This window comes from Staurois parvus, unplaced genomic scaffold, assembly GCF_062004578.1.
Source record: "Staurois parvus isolate SC_StPar_1 unplaced genomic scaffold, SC_StPar_1.0 ptg000276l, whole genome shotgun sequence".
Classification (NCBI taxonomy): Eukaryota; Metazoa; Chordata; class Amphibia; order Anura; family Ranidae; genus Staurois; species Staurois parvus.
This window is the reverse complement of record NW_028318072.1, coordinates 1,049,673-1,055,672: the sequence shown is the minus strand read 5'-3', so window position 1 is coordinate 1,055,672 and position 6,000 is coordinate 1,049,673.

Below are 6,000 nucleotides of genomic sequence, written 5' to 3'. Positions count from 1 at the left end.
GTGCAAAAGTGTTGTGGAGTGACTGCAAAGATGGGGCGGTCAAAACTCAAAAAAGAAGCAAGCTTTTCTGAAATGAGAGACAGAGCCCTGTTGCTGGAGGGGTTATTACCACCAGAACAAGCCCCATACATGGCTGCACAGAGTTTGCCACAGTGGGAAGTGCATGCTGTTGTCCCTGGCAATGCTGGTGAAAGGAAACCAGTTTTCTGTGTGCAGAGTACTAAGCCTGAAAGAGGATGCAGTGTTGGAAGTTCGGCCAAGATACTGCCGCAAGAGCGCTGTTTGCGGTGCAGTGAATGGGGGCACACTGTCTCCAAGTGCCCTTTATCCCAGCTTCCAGTACAAGGTGACAGAACCAGACAAAGGTCTGGGTATGCAATTGGGAAGCCTGCTTGGAGTTCCAGGAAGGAGCAGCAGGCTGCCTCAAAGTTTCAGGAGAATGTGGTTGCCCATAGCAACACGTGTGACTTCAGGCCTGCGGACCCTGTGAGAGAAGTGTCGTCTGCAGAGGATTGTGGCAACGCGGAGATGAGAGTTCAGCGCATTTGGAGGAACCCACAAAGTTCAGCTGGGAGAGTGCCATCTCCCATAGCAACAGGAGAAAACCTGACAACCAGGAAAAGGGGCTACAAGGGAGATGTGGTTCCGTATCCCAAGAAGGTTATCTGTGGAACCATACCCTGCCTGGAATGTGGTCAGTTTGGGCATGGTATCTTTACCTGCCCCAGATTATGGAATACCACTGATGAGGGTGCTACTGGGCAAAAGTCTTCATCTGCAAGCCCAGGTTTGTGTTTAAAAATTTTGGCAGCCACCTCTAGCAACAGTGAGGAAGTACCTGTTGTGCCTGCAGGGGGTGCCAAGGAGTCAGAAGTGCCTGCCACAGTATCATCCTGTAGCTGCATGGATGAACTGGCTGGCCAAAGCCAAGCAGAGGAGATGACCGAAAGGATCCAGATTCCACGCACTCAAGTGAAGGTGAAGCCTGTTACAGTGGTGGGTAAGACTGGTACTGTTGAGATAAATGTGAGAGATACTGATGCACTGATTGAGACTGACTTTGAGACTCTCTGCTATAAATTTGGGATACTCCCAGTTGGGAAACCCACTGCTGTTGATTGTGAGAAAGACTTGCCTCTGTATAATGCTTTTAGTGGGGAGGCAACGGTTAAAAATATCAATGTGAAGAGTACTGATATTGGGGTTGCACCAATGTCATATAAACAGAATGCTGAATTAAATGTAGTAGGGGTGACCACTAAGCAGGATGTGTTATCTCCCCTAGCAACGGTGGTTAAGGTAACCCAGGATAATTATGATGTTGCTCTGGTGGACCAGACTGTATCTGAGTTGAGTGATGAGAATTTGTTATTTCAGTGTGGCAATGGTGAGTCTAAAAGTTATGAACATATTCATAATGATGGGTTAATGCAATCCACTAATGCAAAGGTTTTTGTAGTGAATGACACGCCACTAGGTCACGGTGGTGAGAGTAGGAAATTGCAACCTGTTGTGCCTAGAAAAGGAGTCTCCCATTGTGATATGGATAATGAAGATATAGGTAATGGGTGTGATACAGAGCCACTCTGTCCCTCTGTGTCTCCTTCAGCGGTTGGAGTGGTGCTGCGTAGTACCTCTGATGGGATCACAGGGACGATGGACTGGGACAGATGGGCAACAAGCTTGTTGGCATTAATAAAAGATACCTCTGTTGCCAACAATGAAGTGGACACAACTTCTGCTGTGCTGAATAGAGGGACTGTGGAGCAGTTATTAGTCCAGGGCGCTCCTATCACTGCCAAAATTAACCCACCGCTGGTAAGAGGCACCATTGAGGATAAACGCTCAGCAGAAGTTTTGCCCACAGCCCATAAAATAGTTAATGGTGTAGTATACCAAATTGATATCCATAGAGAAGATGTGGAAGAGCTCATTGACACTGAGCCTCAGAGTATTTGGGTGAATCCCACACCTGGTTACGCTCTGGGAGAGCCCCAGGTTATTGTGTTGGGTACCTCCAGCCAAGAGGAAGCCTCGTTAAGAAGCACCACCTCTGAGGCATCAGTAAATGAGTGTCTCCATGTCCCCAGGAAGGTCTTATGTGTGGAATCGGGCTGTCTTTTTATAACAGACCTGCTGAAGGAAATGTTAGCCTTCTGGAGTGTACAGCCGGTGTATACCATACTGTCTCTTCCATGTTCGGGAGAGCTGGTACAGTGGAGTCCCACTAATCGGAGCTGGGTATTACAGGCTATACAAGACAAAGATCGTCAATATAGGAATTCTGTGATACCATCCTTGTTGGTGATGGTGAAAATTGTCTTTCAGTGCATTGCTGGGTTGCTTCATAGCAGTAATCTGTATGAGAGGCACACCAGAGTACTGTTGGACAGGACAGAGGTTTGGGCAGAAGTGCCGGAAGACGCATGTAAATGTGATGTGGTTGGGGTCGTCTACCCAAATGCAGAATTATGTAAGGAAGGCCACTCTGGAAAAGTTTTCCAAAGGTCCAGTAAACACCCAAGTTATAAGAATGAAAGGTCTAAGGGAAATGGCCCAAAGCTTAACGAGGGGATGTTAAAAGAGTTTGATGCCACAATAAAAGAGCCCATGTCTGTTACTAAAGGGTTTAAAAATCTATCCCCTGTAAAAGTAAATGAAGCAAAAAGGGATGGTCTAGAGGAATTTGAGAGAGCACGTTGTAATATGACAGGTACCAGGCATTTAAAGCTTAGGAGTCAACCCCAGATTACAAAGGGTACTGAGATTTGTAAACCCCCTAGTGGTAAAAGGACTAGCATAGTCTTAAGAAAATTAGAAAGACCGCGCTTTTGGAAGCGCACTCGTAAAAAGGCACGGGGAAGTAGTAGAGCCCAAGTTAGGGGAGACAGGGGAAGTCACCTCTTGGGGCAGGGAGTAGTGTCTCCCTTAGATGAAAATGAAGTCAGCCAGAATTGGACCTTTACAGGTGATAGTCGGCACAGAAGGGCTAAAGGACGGGTTTTAGGTTTGTGTGTTCTGCCCCCTACGGGGTCAAAACAAAGGGGGGGGATATGTGGCAGTGCGGTGTCCTGCCACGGTCAAACTCAAGTCGAAAACCCTGGATTCTCAACCAGGCAGGTTGAGGGGCTCCAGAGAGTTAATGTATTGCAGAGGAAACTGACTTTTCGGTTTCCTCATTTATTCAGTAAGTTTGTTTTGGGATCTGGAGCCTGGAGATTTCGAAGAGATCTGGGAGGGATGAAATCTCCAATCCGGGGTCCATGTTTTGAGAACCCCCAGCACACTGATTGCACAGGTGTGTGCAGACCTTTTTGTAGAGGCCTAACCATAGTTCTGGGCTCCACCCCGGCAAACGGAGTCAGGAGGATTCCACCCCGGCAGCTAGGAGTCAGGTGGGCTTCACCTAGGGGAGGTGGAAGCCAAAAGCAGCAAGGGGCTGCTAGAGACTAGCTGTGTGCTAGTGGCCAGCGGTGTGCAAGAGCTGTGTCTTGAAGTCTGCAGGAGGCAGACATCAAGCGGAGTATAAGCCAGGAGGCTGAGTTTTGTGTGATGGTGGATACCCCTGCGTGGGAACCTCTTATGTTATTGAACTGTTTCATTTAAATAAAAGTGGGCTAAAAAAGGCTCTTAAAGAAAGCGAGTAGCTGTGTGCGTTTAAAAGCTCTACCACGTTGAAGCGAGTTCCCACAATATATATAGAGAGAGAGAGAGAGAGAGAGAGAGTGAGAGAGTATATACGTATATATACTTTGTAATACTAGATATAGCATAGCCCCAAAGCAGGCATGGTTCCTATTTTTTGTACTATCCTTATTCTTACCAACTTATGCAAGCCATAGATGGGTCGAAAACCGGCCTTTTTTTAAAAAAAAAAAATGAAAAAACGGTTGTTCAATAGGCCGACGTTACCACCAACGGTAAAAAAAATCGGCCGATTTTCGTCCTGTCTACGGCCGGTATTTAATTACTTCTGTCCCTGCAGAGAGCTCCGCTATTATATATGACGTTAAAAAGTATTGCGGTTGCAACATTGTATCCATTTGTATCCATTTCGGATACAGATGTTTTTATTCGGATACAAATAGATACATTGTTGCAACCGCAATACTTTTTCATGTCAAATATAATAGCGGACTGGAATTCTTCTTCTTTTACTTTTTTTTCTTTTTCTACTTCTTCTTCTTCTTTTAATTCTTTTTCTCCTTCTTCTTCTTGGCCATGAAAATTCTTTTCTGTAACATGTGAAATTGAAGGCTTGGCTGGTCGAATTTCGAAATCAATAGTGGCACCATCGGATTACAAAATGCACTAAATTTCTGATTTTCTAAAGAAAATTCATTCGGAATTCGACCCATGTATGGCCTGCGTTAGGTTTAATATTTTTTGTGCTAAAATATGTCCCTATTCCCAGTCTTAGAATGCTGGGAGGTATGCAAGAATTGAATGCGAGCATGCAGTGCTGTTCAATAAATGCAATGTCATGCCTCTGAAGCTCAGGTTCCACGTGCCAGTTCTTTGTTTCATCAGCACAGATTCTGCGGAAGGAAAATCTGCAGAGGAAGGAGGGGGGAGTCACACACCTTTCATGAAACAACCTATTCACAGAGCTGCAGAGCATGGTGAAGCCCTCACAGAAAAAGATTGACTACAACTGACTCGCACAAGATCCTGCAGGCCATTAGAAAGATGTCTATCAGGATTCCCATAGCATTGTGCTAAGTAATGTGCATTCTATACAGAAAAGCATGAAAAAAAGGACAGAGGGGTCTATATTTAAATGTTTCCTCACAAGATCCACACAACTTTCACACATGTTCTTGGATTGAAAAATGTGTGAATCCTGGGTGCTGATCCTTGTGCCCTATCAAAGTCATCTGAAGAGACCCCGCAGAACACAATATAACATTGATAGCATAATCCAGAGTAATCTTGCTAGCAGTGCCGGGACAAGATCATCTAGAGCCCAGGGCGAAGATGTCAAACTGCGCCCCCTATCCCCAAGATGTATGAGCATTATGTGTCAGTAAAAATCCCCCCCCCCCCAAAAAAAAAAATTGCATGCTTATCCCCAATCATAAATCCCCCCTCCTTCCAATACAAATCCAACCCCCTGCTGAAATACCCCTTCCCAGCACAAATCTTTTCCTCTCATCCCCCAAATCCCCGCAGCAGAAATGACCTCCTCCAAAAAAAACCATCCCTCCTAGCACAAGCCTTCTACCTCTCATATTTCCCCTTCGAGTACACATCCTCTCCCCCCCCCCACTCTATATCCCCCCTTCCAGTGCAAATTCCCCCCATTCCCCTCTCCTAGCACAAATCTTCCCCCCAAATTTTCCCTCCTAGCACAAATGCCCCCAATCATCCCTACTAGCACAACCCCCCATCCAAAACAAAAATTTCCCCTACTAGCACAAGTTCCCTCATATCACCTATTCTAGCACAAATCCCCCCTCCTAACACAAATCCTTTTTCCCTATCCCCCTTCCCAACACAGATCCTCCTAAATCACCACTCCTAGCACCCCCCCCCCCTCACATTATTCTTTCTACAACAATTCTTACCTCTTGCTGCCTCCCAAATTCCCCCACCCAGCACAAATTTCCCCCCACGTCACATGATACCACAGTGCCCATGGCAGCTGCCCCTTCTGCCCACCCCTTGTCCTGGCCCTGCCTCCTAGGCAGATCATGTTCCTAGACTCGTACTCTTGGAAATCATAAAATAACAACATGAGCTGACATAAAATGAGAGCTAAAAAATATAAACATCATAGAACATAATGTAATTGTTCCTCTCAATGAAAACATCGCTGCGTTTTGGACCGCACTGGATATTCTGATATCCGATGAACAGTATTACAGATAATTCTAGGCTTGTATAGGCCACAGGGCCAAATTGGGAGCAACCTGGGGCCCCACGTCTTGGAGATGTTTAAGGTTCTTAATGTACAGATATAGTCACTTATGAATTTTATACTGCTATATATTATGGACC